The 14,569-nt window shown below is 39.2% G+C and overlaps 1 pseudogene; it reads left to right on the plus strand.

Annotated features, from left to right (window-relative positions):
• Window positions 1-3,797: 3,797 nt before the first annotated feature.
• On the plus strand, window positions 3,798-14,354 carry LOC129402282 (ribonuclease kappa-like; annotated as a pseudogene).
• The last annotated feature ends 215 nt before the right edge of the window (window positions 14,355-14,569 follow it).

Raw genomic sequence — 14,569 nt, forward strand, 5'->3', positions numbered from 1 at the left:
ACTGTCATCACTTTCATTGATTTGCTCGAGCGGGCACGAGTAACATCTCCATTGTGAGACTTATTATTACTGATTTTGGCATATAGAATACACCACGGGTACCTGGCCGGGCTCTCTGAGAGGGATAGAGGAATCGAACCCAGGTTGGCCACGTGCAAGGCAAATGCCCTACCCACTATGCTATCGCTCCAGTCCTATACTATATATACATTCATAAATATATAAGTATACATATATAAACAAGCATTCTTATATACCATACCTGGTTATCCTCAATTGTCCCCAAGAACATCAAGTGACAACATGGAATCATTTCCTTAGATAATGTAACTTTCCTCACACTCACTTCCTGTGTGCTGTTGTTACATTTCTATGTTATAGAGCAAATAATACAATTGTATATGTATTCCATTCTATGACTTATTATAATCAGTGAAGCAAGGAGGAAATAGCATCTTTTCCATTTTTCTATTTCTCCAGACTTCAGGAATATTACATTTTCTGTGTAGCCCTTGAAATATGAATCTGCATGACTAAGCTACTGGAAATTCACACCTAGATTTTAATAAAGCAGTACTAACTTGGAAAGATGAAGAGTCATAAGAACGTGAAACCATTTCCTCCATTTGTTCTCAAAGCATGAGGGAAATTACAATTTGAATGTGACAGAAGTCATGCCCAGCTAATAATTCCCAGTTCTTAAAACAAAATCCTATATGCTAGTAGCTCAATGGCATGTATCATTAAAAGCCTGAATTGATAATAGACATTGTTGCATGTTCAAAATGAAGCATTTCACTTTGATGTCAGAGAGCAGCATGAAAAAAATTTCAGACCCATTTCCCTGGCTGATTTAATGGTGAATTTATTTGACAATGGAAGGGTGAAATAAATGACCCATTAATGTACCATCCAGGCATGCATTTCTACGATTTCAAAAGTAACAAACATTATTGCTCCATCTCCTCAGTTTTATTCTTTTTTTTTACAGAAATGTAAAAATTGGATATTATGTGTAAAAGAATAAAGCTTTTATGGAAAGGTAAAAAGAGGTTTTATCTGAGAAGAGCAGTGCTTCTCATTTTACAACCATGATATCAAAAGAGACTTACACTCTGACCTTGCATTTGAAAGGATGCTGTATGTAATGTGATAAAAAGTCATGGAAGGATTTAGCCGACTTGTAAGTTCAGGCACTAGAGTCCAAGGGTAAAGATGCAAAAGTAAAAACACTAAGAGAAAGAAAGAAAGAGAGAAAACTGCCAAAGTAGAATAACTCCTTCCCTCTGGCAAAATCATTGCCTCCCAGAAATGAAATGTAACATCCCAGTTCTTTCAAGTGAGACCCTCTGATTTCTCCTTGCCATAGCCCTGGGGCCAAACCCAAAGCCAGGCTTCTGTTAATAAAGTACCAAGGTTGCAACAAATGTAAGAACTACACAAGGGGCTAAAATACAAATGAGAATGCTTCTTAGAAAAGATTGATGAGGAAGACCTCAAAAGAAAGCCTAGAAAGACTAAGAAATAAATGTGGCAGAACTTTAGGGAAGATAGAAAAATTTAATACACTAGAAAAAAGTTTTCTGAATTTTCTTAATGAATTTTCTTAATTTTCTCTTTTAAACCTAATGCTTAACCTCTCTTTACCAAGGAAGAAAATATAATCACAGAACAACATAATGACTATTTACAAAAGTAAGGGAAAAAAGCAGAGAGAATATAAGTCAAGAGCAAGCCTGAGCACAGCCATGTGTGACCTAAAACAATTTTTTAAATAAAAAGCTAAATTATAAAGAGGTTAGAGGAGTGGGGGGGGGTGGATAATGGCAGAGAGATTGCTGTAGGAACTCTACAACTATTAAACAATTACAATTTCTGTAGCAATACAGATAGTACTGTATACTCTGATACATCAATATGAATAATAGTACAACATTAATTAAAAGCTAAATTAAACCTGGTGTCTATAAAAGTGCTTGTAGATTTTTAAAAGACCATATTACTCTGGGAACAATGACTAATGGTATATGTAAAAATACAGCACTTTACTTTAGAATGAAATGTACAGGTAGCACCAGAAAGTTTAAGCAGGAATAGATTTCAGTATCATATTAAGAAATGAACAATGGTCATTGTATATTTGAAACAGCTAAAATTGAAAATAGTAATATAGAATTTGAAAAAGTTATTTAACAATTTAAATAGCATGAACTCATAACTGCTAAAATGGATACACTTAAAATTTTTGAGCTTAAATTAATGAAGAAAATAGTTTTCAATATTACAAAGGTAATTCATCACTTGGAATTCTCTTTACCAACAATATGGTAGATATTGGTAAATATTAATCTCTTTACCAACAATGAAAATGCAATCACAGAAAAACAAAACAGCTATTTACAAAAGTGAAAAAAAATATGCAGAGAGGATAAAAGAAGGATTTATTCAAAGCTTGCTTTCCCCATTTCTATCATAAGTACACTATGGAAATTTGAAGTTAAAAAACAAGTAGCACCTAGAGGTATTCATGCCTTCAAAACACCTACAAAGTCGAAATTATTATTTTCCCTTAGGCACATTCAGAAGCAACTTCAAATAATAGGAATCAAATTGTGCTATCTTTTCCAGATAAGATATTTACTGGAATACAATTATCAAAATGAGGTATGATCTAAGAACCAAAGAGTGAATATCAAAAAATGTCACTTCTTACATCCCTAGATGGGACTTTTCTATCTTTTCAGTTATCTGCTGTAACTACAAAATTTCATGACAATCAATGGGAATATCTTTTAAATCTAGCATATTATACTCTACTTCAGTAGATTTAAGTTGCTAGTCCACTGACTGTGCATGGAATAGTGCTTGCCACAGGCATACGTAGGTTAAATATATTGCATTCATATATAATGATATATAATAAAACAAAATATATTGATCCACTGCTCTAGATAACAATGACTTGTACATATTACAGGTCCAATAAATAGTAAATGAACTCTGAAGCCAGATGGAATAATTATTATTTCTATTTGGAAGGAATGAAAGGTCCATTTAGCTGCAAAGAAGACTGGGAATTTGTTATTTTAGTTACACATTAATATTCTTAATATTGTTTAACTACTATTACTACTGATATAAAAATAAGTTCACTCTTCTTAGACTATATATTTTTAATTGCTATATCACAATCCACATCACTATAGTACTTTTGCAATTTATGACTTTGATCACAATTCTGTCCCATATCAAAGTGTTTAAGTTGAACAATACTGTTGGCAACTACTAAGCCATGATGACATGATTTTGGAAGTTGTCTCAAACAGACTTGAAAAAAATGAACAAGGGCTTTAAGAGATTAGAGCTAGTCATTTTATTGATTTGTTTAAAAAAAATTCCTTTGATTAGTTTAGTCCTACTTTTGCAGCCACCACACGAAATTGTTCACAGTGATACATAAGAATGTGGTATTATGTACGCTTCTAAATTTTTATAGGAAAACAGCAAGACTAAAATCAGATCTGCTTAGATTCTAGCTTTAATGGTTATTTGGAAAACAAGTTGGACTCTCTGAGACTTATTGTCAGGATCTTAAGCAGATATAACACAGTGCCTAGGATGGTTTTTAAGTGGTATGCAAAATAAAGATGTCTATATACATTTTTTTGTTAATTGTTAATCTGTTTGGTTTAGCCAGCATCACTCCTGATTGGTCAGGGCTCATGACATTTACAAAGTTAAATATCTTGAATAGCCACACAGTGACCAAGCTCACTGAAGTTTCACGAGAGTTCAAGATGCCGTTCATTGATTTCAAGAAGGCCTTTAATTCGGTTGAGACTGAAGCGGTGATCTAAGCCCTAGCCAAATAGGGTGTTAAACTCAGTATATCAAGATCCTCTTCAAGCTGTATTACGGATTCACCACCAGGGTCTCACCATTCTACAAGGAAGTGATCATTGACAAAAAAGAGAGGGGTTCATCATGGTGATACCATTTCACCGAAACTCTTCAGTGCCACCCTCGAGAACATCATGTGATGACTGGAATGGGAAGGAATGGGAGTGAAGATAGACGGTCGGCAACTACACCACCTCCCCTTTGCTGAAGACATCGTTCTAATAACACCAAACATTTGCCAAGCGTCACAAATGCTGGCTGACTTCAACTATGAGTGTGTAAAGGTCAGATTACAGTGGAATCTCACCAAGACAATGTTCATGAAAAACGAACTAGTTCCTGATGTTCCATTTGCTCTCAATGGAATGAACATCTCCGAATGCAACAGCTATGTGTACCTGGGTTGAGAACTCAACATGAGGAACAACTTGGCACCAGAACTGCACAGGAGAGAGAGAGCAGCGTGCAACGCCTTCAAGAGCGTTGAAGAAGTGGTTAAGAGGACAAAGAACCTACGACTCTGGGCACATCTTTTCGACTCCACTGTTCTTCCTGCACTAACATATGCCTCAGAGACCTGTGCCATATGAAAACAGGATGAGAATGCTACTCAGGTCTCCCAAAGAGGAATCAAAAGAGCTTTGCTTGGAATATCACATTTCACTCAAGTGAGAGAAGGAATCCAGAGTTCTGACCTCCCTTGATGGTCAAGAATCAGGGATGCTGTCTTGTTTGCCAAAGTGTTGAAAATCAGATGGGCTGGACATGTAATTCGATTTAGAGATGACCGCTTGCTTAGAGCTGTTACCGACTGGATTCCACAGGACGTCAAAAGACTGTGTGGCCGCCCACCAATGAGATGGTCAGTCTTCTTCGTCAAAACCTGAATGAATGGTTTGAGGCTCTTCATGTTCCTAGAGCGAGCATATACCATTGGGTGACCCTAGCATGCGACAGGGACAAATGGAGTCGAGCAAATTGAAGATCAACTGGATGATAAGTGATACAAGTGATAGAATCTGTTTGGTTTAGCCAGCATCACTCCTGATTGGCCAGGGCTCATAACATTTACATAGTTAAATATCTTGAATAGCCTTTAACATTCCTATAATATGGAACTTTCTTTTTAGGAATTAAATATATCTCAATCTTTCAGTAATTCCTTCCTTTGAGTCACAACTATATGTAACATATAATGCAAAATGAGCTATTAATGCATCTTCAAATAAAAATGCATTTCTCTCCGTGTGTGTGTGTGTGAGAGAGAGAGAGAGAGAGAGAAAGAGAGAGAGAGAAAGACAGAGACAGAGATCTCTAGAGCGAGTAGGTTCAGGAGTCTCCCAGCATTGCCCAGGAAGTATGGGTAGAAGAGGTGCAGAGATGCTCCTTGAGAGTCTCAGTCATCCAGGAAAGAGGATCACTATGGGCATCTGAGGATGAGGTGCTGCTGGGGCCTTTAGTGCCAGGGATTATCCAGGCCACCCTACTGATACTGGATGACTCCAGTGCTATACCAGATGATGATGCTTTGGGGGACCTTGTGATGCCAGAGACTAAACCAGAGTTGGCCGCACACAGGCATGTGCTTTAACTCATGTACAAACTCTCTGGCCTTATTTGTTTTTCTAAACAAAAGATAAATTTATTGCTCTGTGAATCTGAAAGTTGTGATTTTCTTACCTATATGTAAAGATGAAAGTTAGCATTGATAATTTCTCAAAAATGTTTTGACTGGTTACTACCATGAAAACAAATGATATAACATACTGTTTATTTGAAATGTTTAATTAAAATAGATAATTTTGTACCCTACTCATTTAGCACAGTGGTAGAGTGTTTGCCTTGCACACAGCCAACCCATGTTTGATTCCTCCACCCCTCTCTGAGAGACAAGCAAGCTACTGAGAGTATCCTGTCCACACGGGCAGAGCCTGGCAAGCTACCCATAGCATATTCAATATGCCAAAAACAGTAACAACAAGTCTCAGATGTTCCTGGTGCCCGGTCAGGCAAATTAATGAACAATGGGATGACAGTGCTACAGTGCTACTCATTCCCTCATTGAGTAGGGTTGTCAAAATGTTAGTTGCCAATGCCTATGATAACTAATTATAATGATAACATTTCTAAGTCAATTAACTATGTTATAACATACTCATACTTATTTTCAGTTTTCCAAAGATTTTGTACAGATCAGTTTCAATGATTGTAGGTTAAAGAACTAATAATTGAGATATTACCACAAAATAGTAGTGAAGAAGAATTGTAAAGTATTTTAACTTTCCAAGGATGGCAATCACTGTAACAAGTGAAGCATTTTCAGTCATTATTTAGAGTTTGACTGCCACCTACAGGGGTAGTTTTTGTCTTGTTTTTCTTCTATTTCCAAAAGATCAAGGGATTAAAACATTTTTCATTTGTTGAAATTTTTGAGAAAAATAATCGTGAATAGGGCTATTTATTCCATTTAAAACCTGAATTTTAGAAAATTTAAACGACCAATCTTGCATTTGAGAAAATGTAAATGAAGGTTTAAATTTTGAATTTCTCTGTGTGATTTATTGGGTTTCACTCCTTATTGTGATGAGCTAATCACTTTCTTTTACATGCAAAAATACTTAAAGATTATCTTAGTACCACAACAGAAAACCTATAAAGTATCCTAATGTAATACTACTTGCTTCTGCAAACTTTAAAAATCTTTCCCCTTAACCAAGATTCACTGAGGCATTATCACTTAGAATTTTGATAATCATTGGGTTTCCTGAATGTAGAGTTCTGACACCACACCCACCACCACCTGCAGTTTCCCTTCACCAATGAACAAGCATCATTTAGAAAATTTTAATTTAAATAAACTTTCTAATTGCAGTAACCAAAAGATTTATCTTATTTCATCTGAATATAATTTTCTGTCAGCCAACGTTTTTTTGGTCATAATTAACATCTTTTGTTGCATGATATATTTTGTTCAGATTTACCTCTGCCACCATAGAGCAACTTGTCCTTAGAGAGTCTGGTTTACCTTTACTTAAAGGTGGGGTTTCTGGAACCAGATGTAATCCAACTGGCCTCTTTCTGATTGCCCTCAGGAAGACCCATATTCTCCCACTGTTGCTAATGGTCCTCTTTGGGCTCTTAGTTCGGAGGAGTCTGGGGAAATAGTCATTCCACTGCTAGAGGAGGAAGATAGGAAAGAAAAGAAATCTTGGGGTAAATAAGAAGTTGAGGAAGATAAGTAAGCAAGGGAGGAGGGAGCAAGGGTAAAGGGCTGCAGGTAATAAGTAAATAAGGTTAAAAAATGAGATTCAGTTACAATCAAACTTTGTAAAGTGCCTGTCAGTGTGGTAGGCTGCCAGGTGGTAAGAAGTTGGCTCTGTGGTGGAGTTGGAACTAGAACACTTGAGGTCTAAAACCCAACTGCCAATAACTTTTTAAGTCATGGTGCTTTAATAAACTTAAGAAAAAAGGGAACTGCTCCAAAAATGTATTCCTCTGGGTGATGTAATTTCTGGATGCAATAACTGATATTACTTAGAGCCATGCTTTCATCAGCCTGAGAATAAAGGAAACATTGAAGATAATGAAGCATAAAAAGAAAAGAACTTGACCTTTCCAGATATTGTTAATAAATGTGATTAAACAATCCTGATGTCCATCCTACCTCCCAGTACATCATGTGATGAATGTTTTTATAGATTACTAGACTTAAATAAGATTTACCTTATAAGCATGAGAAATAACTTCAAATACTTCATATAGGAGCTGAAAAATGTGCACCTCTTGGTTTCTGAGCTGAAGAGTTGAATCTGTCTTACCCTCTCCACTCTCATAAATACTTTGGATTTCACTATTCTCACAGTTATTCATTTCTGAGGAAAGAATTTAAATTAGGACTATACCCTGTCACCGTTCTTATTATAATTTGTTATGTTAAGTTTATTGAGGAGGGGATATGATGAATAAATTGATTTTTTTAACCATTGCGCACATATGTACATTACACATGTACTTACATACCACAATGCAAATATTTGGTAGGCCCAGTTAAGAAATGGGGATGGTCCTGCTCATGGATTGGAAGAATTAAATATTGTCAAAATGGCAATTCTCCCCAAAGCATTGTACAAATTCAATGCGATCCCTATAGGGTTACCCTTGACATTCTTCAAAGAAATGGAGCAGGCGCTCCTGAAATTCATATGGAACAATAAGCCCCCACGAATAGCTAAAGCAATTCTTGGGAAAAAGAAAATGGGAGGAATCAACCTCCCCAACTTCCAACTCTACTACAAAGCGGTAGTCATTAAAACAGCATGGTATTGGAACAAAGACAGAGCTGCAGACCAATGGAATAGGGTTGAATACTCTGACATACACCCCCAAATATATGATCATCTAATCTTTGATAAGGGAGCAAGAAATGTGAAGTGGAGCAAGGAAACCATGTTTAACAAATTGTGCTGGTAAAACTGGACAGCTACATGCAAAAAAATGGGCTTAGACCTCCATCTATCACCATGTACAAAAGTCAGATCAAAATGGATTAAAGACCTCAACATCAGACCAGAATCCCTAAGGTACATTGAAGATAAGGTCGGCAAAACCCTCCACGACATTGAAGCCAAAGGTATCTTCAAAGCTGACACGCCACTGGCCAAGCAAGTGAAAACAAAGATAAATAAATGGGACTATCTCAAACTAAGAAGCTTCTGCAACTCAAAAGAAGCAGTGATCAAAATACAAAGACAATCTACAGAATGGGAAAGGATATTTATGCAGTGCCCATCTGATAAAGGGTTGATAACAAGGGTATACAATGCACTGGTTGAACTCCACAAGAAGAAAACTGTCAACCCAATCAAAAAATGGGGTGATGAAATGAACAGAAACTTTTCCAAAGAAGAAATCCGAATGGCTGAGAGGCACATGAGAAAATGTTCAAATAACTAATTATCAGGGAGATGCAGATCAAAACAACAATGAGATATCATCTCACACCACAGAGACTGGCCCACATCCCCAAAAACAAAAGCAACCGGTGTTGGCGTGGATGTGGGGAGAAAGGGACTCTCCTTCACTGCTGGTGGGAATGCCGACTGGTTCAGTCCTTTTGGAAAACAATATGGACGATTCTCAAAAAGTTAGAAATTGAGCTCCCATTTGACCCAGCAATACCACTCCTGGGAATATATCCCGGAGAGGCAAAAAGGTATAGTAGAGATGACATCTGCATTTCCATGTTCATTGCCGCTCTGTTTACAATAGCCACAATATGGAAAAAACCAGAGTGCCTGAAAACAGATGATTGGCTAAAGATACTCTGGTATATTTACACAATGGAATACTACATAGCTGTCAGAAAACATGAAGTCATGAAATTTGCATATAAGTGGATCAACATGGAAAGTATCATGCTGAGTGAAATGAGTCAGAAAGAAAGAGACAGACATAGATAGATCACACTCATATGTGGAATATAAAGTAGCTGAGAGGTACAAGCTTACAATGTTGTGATTCCTGGCAGACATTTCTCTGGACTTAGTTACTAAAATACTAAAATACAGAAATCCAAAACTATGCTGCTGCTAGTGCGGCCTCCTGACCTCATATCTCTTCATTCTCAACAATGGAAAACAAATTACCAAATGCTTTCTTTTCAGCAGATCGACTTTAGGGGGGGAAACTCCAAATCAATAATAGTGAATTTTTTTGCTTAAATATTGAATGTAATCAAAGTAAAGTGAAAGTAAAGTGAAATTTACCAGTTACACAGTTACCAGGTATATTGTGATTCTTGGTGGTGGAATATGTGCACTGGTGAAGGGATGGGTGTTTGAGCATTGTATAACTGAGACTTTAACATGTAAGCTTTGTAACTTTCCACATGGTGAATTAATAAAAGAATTTAAAATAAATAAATAAATAAAATAAAATAAACATGTGTGTATACAACAACAAAAAAAGAAATGGGGATGCTAATTAATGAGATAGAATATATTTTTATTATAAATATATTTCTGTGTAAAGTTACAAAAAACTATATTTTAATAATTCCTTTTACCATTGTGTAACTCAAGTAAAGAAAAAACAGCCTTAACCCACAATTTATACACTGAAAGACATTATTATACTTTTCATTATGAAGTCTTTATATGCAGTTGACAGTATTTTTCTTTTTTAAAAAAGTCCTTTGAAAATCTACATATCCTGGGGTTAGAGTAATTGATGGTACAGATTGCGAGCAGGGTGATGAGCACTGGAGTAGGAAAAACACAACCTTGCAAAACGGCCCCAAGTGAAATCTCGCAAAGAGGAGCAACTGGGCAGAGAGAGCCAAACAGGATGCTTGCATGTTGTGTCTGGCCTTAAGCCTCACTTGACCCCCTAGTATATGAACGCTTAAAACACAGAAACCATCACATACGCATTAAGCAAGTCATTCTAACCTCAACATATAGCCTTGAAGGGGATTGGACCAGGGACGAAGCGAGGGGAAAAGCGATAGGCCAATAGTGTTAGGCTCTAATGTGACTGGACCTCCAGGGAGCCAAGACTCCCTGTAAGAATGTGTGTATGTGGCAGTAAAAATGAACTGTGACCACTGGATTGGCTCCCGGAGGTGTTTCTCTGCGTGCCCGTCCTCCTACACCCCACGAAGAGGTTCCTGCCCAGACCCTGTGCACAACAGGTCCGAGCACTTGGGGGATGACAATTCCTTTACAAAAGTACTTGTCTTGCATGCATCTTACCTGGGTTCAGTCTCTAGTAACTCATACCGTTTTCTGAGCCCCAACAGAAATGATTCCAAACTCAGAGCCTGTAGTAAGCCCTGAGTACTACAGGGTGTGACCTTAAAAGAGACAAAATATCTACATTTCCTGCGCAGAGAAATAACACAGTGGGTAGGGCATTTGCCTTGCATGCGACCTGCTGGGGTTTGATTCCCAGCATCCCATATGGTCCCCTGAGCACCGCCAGGAGTAAGGCTGAGGGGATAGTATGGGAGGTAAGGCACCAGGGATCTATCTCCCACCCTACCCTTTTTACACATTTCTTGGGAATAGGAAATATCCTTTCACTAACTACTTTTATGGTTTAAATTGCTATAAATGAAAATATGTTCGCATTATCTTCTATGACATTTTTAATTAAGTGCAATATGTTAGCATAAAAGGATTCATTTATAGACATGGAAAACTAACGTTTAAAAATATCTTCATTAAAAATCAAATTGGAAAGATGGTTCTGTGCATAGGGGGCTTGGCTTGCATGTAACCAGCATGGGTCCAAGCCCTGAACCCCATATTGTCTCTTGAGTCTCCCAGGAGACATCCCTGAACAGAGAACAGAAGCAAGCCCTAAGCACTGGTGAGTGTGGCTCAGAAACAAAAGAGGAGTGGAAGTTAGGATGAAAAGAGAAGAGGAGGGGAGGGGAGGGGAGATGGAAGGGAATGCGAGGGGAAGGGTGGGGAGGGGAGAGGAGAGAAGAAACAGAAAAAGAAAGAAGGAAATAAAATTGCCTTCAGAAAGTCAGATAGCAATGTGGGGAGATGTATATTGTTCTCGCAGTGTTCTCAGGAGGAACTGTGGTTCACACAGCTATTTCATAAAGCATTGTCACCAAGAAAAGTTCCCTTTAACACAGAAACCCTATCTTCTTAACTTCAATTTCAGCTAGAGCATATGGGAGAGATGATGAGAAAGATCAGTCGTGCAGATTTATAAAGAAATTGGCACTGAGTTCATGACTACGGGCACTCAGCTAAGTGTCTTATCTTCTGTAAGAAGATAGGAAAGCGGTTAGGGAAAGAACTTGCACAGAAAGTCATGATGACATTCCGGAAGAAAAGTTTGATGCCATGTATATTCCTCCGACATAGATGCTTTCCTTCCTGTCAGCCTGGCCCTCTGTCAAGACAATACTCCAGGCGAGGAGATACTGCCAGATCCCAAGGATAAGAAGGCACTAAGACTTAGTTTACACCTGAAAGCAGGAAGCTGCAGCGGACTCAGGTACTGAGACCAAGACACTAAAAAGGAAATGCTGATACAAATGCTGCCAGTGGCCCAGGAAAGTAGGGGACCCAGCAATGCAGAATTGAGAAAAGACTGCTTCCACCTCTTTGTCCTATTGCACACAATTACACAGCAGGGCAAGACATCTCACCAGCCACCCAAGATAGCTGTCAAGCTGCTCCTGGAGGCCACTAGTTGTGTAAGCTTAGTGGTTGTTTTCTGCCACCAATTACTCAGGGAGTCATGCACTCAAGCTGGAGCAAGGAATTGCTCTTAGCAGTAAAGCAAAGTCCATCCTAACCTCTGCACAGGCCTTCCAAGTGCTTTGCCTTTCCCTCACAGCAAAGATTTTCAGGGGGAGGCAAAAGAGTGAAGCAAGTTAATTTTTATTGAATAAAACTTACTTAGAAAGACATGAAGGGAGAGAATAAAGAAGTGTGTGACCAAGAGGGAACTGGGCTTTCCCAGAGTGGTAAAAGCTATCAAAGAGAAAAGCAAGTTAGGGGCTGGAGCAATAGCACAGCGGGTAGGGCATTGGCCTTGCACGCAGCCAACCCAGGTTCAATTCCCAGCATCCCCTATCATCCCCTGAGCACGGCCAGGGGTAATTCCTTAGTGCAAAGCCAGGAGTAACCCCTGAGCATCACCACGTGTGACCCCAAAAGAAAAAATAGGAGAAAAGCAAGTTAGATACATATTCAGGGGAGAATTTGAAGAGCAAGCCCCTGAGTGGCTTTTGGGAGAAGCTTCCATACAATTTTTCCAAATGTTTTTTTTTTTTTCTGAGTTTTGCTTTCATAAAAGTTAATATTGGTATTGTCACAGGAAAGCCCTCACTGTAGGCGGTTTCCTAATCTCTCAACTCTTCATTATCTCATCCCTTGCACTATTGATGGCTTTTTCATAATTTCCTAGATTCTTTTGTAGCTTCTTTTCTGAAGGGTTTGCCCTTTTCTGGTGAGGCCTGATATCTGCATCTAGACAGTGCCTCAGGTTCTCATCTTCAAAGAGCTCAAGATTTATATTTCAAAGGGATGTAGTCTTCATGCCTTTGGGCTACCCCAGGGCCAGGCAATCTTTTCTTAAATTCAGTTGTATACCAAAAGTTTATTACTTGAGGTCCCCTACCTCTCTGCCTGCAAAACAAACAACTCCCTGAGCAAATGCATAGGTGATAGAGCTTAGACTGTTGCTGCTTTGCAATTAATCTGCCCAGGGAACAAGTGCAGAGGGTGTGTGTGTGTGTGTGTGTGTGTGTGTGTGTGTGTGTGTGTGTGTGTGTCTGTGTCTAATCTGTCACTGTCACATCATGTCACTGTCATCCCGTTACTCATCTATTTGCTCGAGCGGGCACCAATAACATCTCCATTGTGAGACTTGTTGTTACTGGTTTTTGGCATATTGAATACACAACAGGTAGCTTGCCAGGCTCCGCTGTGCAGGCTAGATACTCTCGGTAGCTTGCTGGGCTCTCCGATGGGGGGTGGAGGAATTAAACCTGGGTTGACTTCATGCAAGGCAAGCGACTTACCGGCTATGTGGCTATGCTATCACTCCCACTATGCTATCAGCTAATTATCATTGCTAAAACCTAACAGTAAATAATCTCACATCCTGCCAGTGGCTCTTTACCTAGGGTAAAGAGATTAAAAGATTGGGTGGGAGAGAGTACAGGCAGAGGCTTTGCTTATTGCCAACCCAAATTGGATCCCAGGCAGGAAATATAGTATCCCAAGCCTGCCAGAAGTGATCACTGAATATAGAACTAGGAGTAAGCCCTGAGCACCAAAGTGTGGCCCCCAAAGAAAGAAAGATTTTGACTGAGTAAGCGGTCCTGGAGCTGATATCAGTATCTAAAGCTTCTCATATGCTTGCCTTGGGCTGTGTCCCACAACTTCTCAGTGTAATTAGATACTCCTCTGGCCTCAGACACCCCCCAAACACTGCTCCAAACATATGACCTTGAATGTGTAATGCATCGTTTAGGATCTCTGGGTTACATAGGTGACTGGACACAGCTACACCTTTATAAAACTTTGGAGATTTCTCCATTCTCCCACCGTCACCGCTTGCGTGTCCAGCTTTAAGCAGGCTCCCACTCACCGCTTTCCCCTCTGCCAATAATTAGTTCATCCCAGCATCTTTGTTGCTTGGCTTCTGTGCTGCAGGCCTCCACTGGCCTCCTGTGGTACGGGCCTCAGGCCCTGGGGAGTGATCACATTGATAATGCTTGGAATCCTTTTCAAAGTCCATTCCGCTGTGTAACGTACTTTTCACGGAGCAAGATTTTGGAGAATTGTCCCCACAATATACACAAACTTTAAGAGCAAAGGAGCGAGGACTATTTCTGTGCCACGGGCCTTAACTTCCTCTCTGGAGGTTTCTCGTTCTGCCAAGTTCATCTCAATAAGCATGAAGAATCCCGGATGCGCTAGAACCGATTTCCCTACTCAGCACTGCTCCCCACCACCCGCTCCCCAGCTCCCATCCAGCCTTACTTAATGACTCTCCTTCATTCTGCAACCCAGGCCCACTGCTCTGCCTGACTGAGAAATTTAAAATCTTGTTCTCCCGCCTCAAGCTTGCCTCCACCGTGAAGGGAAGTGGGCTGTGACTGGCCAGTTTCAAGACCTCACTATGTCCCATGTCA

This window comes from Sorex araneus, chromosome 1, assembly GCF_027595985.1.
Source record: "Sorex araneus isolate mSorAra2 chromosome 1, mSorAra2.pri, whole genome shotgun sequence".
NCBI classification, from domain to species: Eukaryota; Metazoa; Chordata; class Mammalia; order Eulipotyphla; family Soricidae; genus Sorex; species Sorex araneus.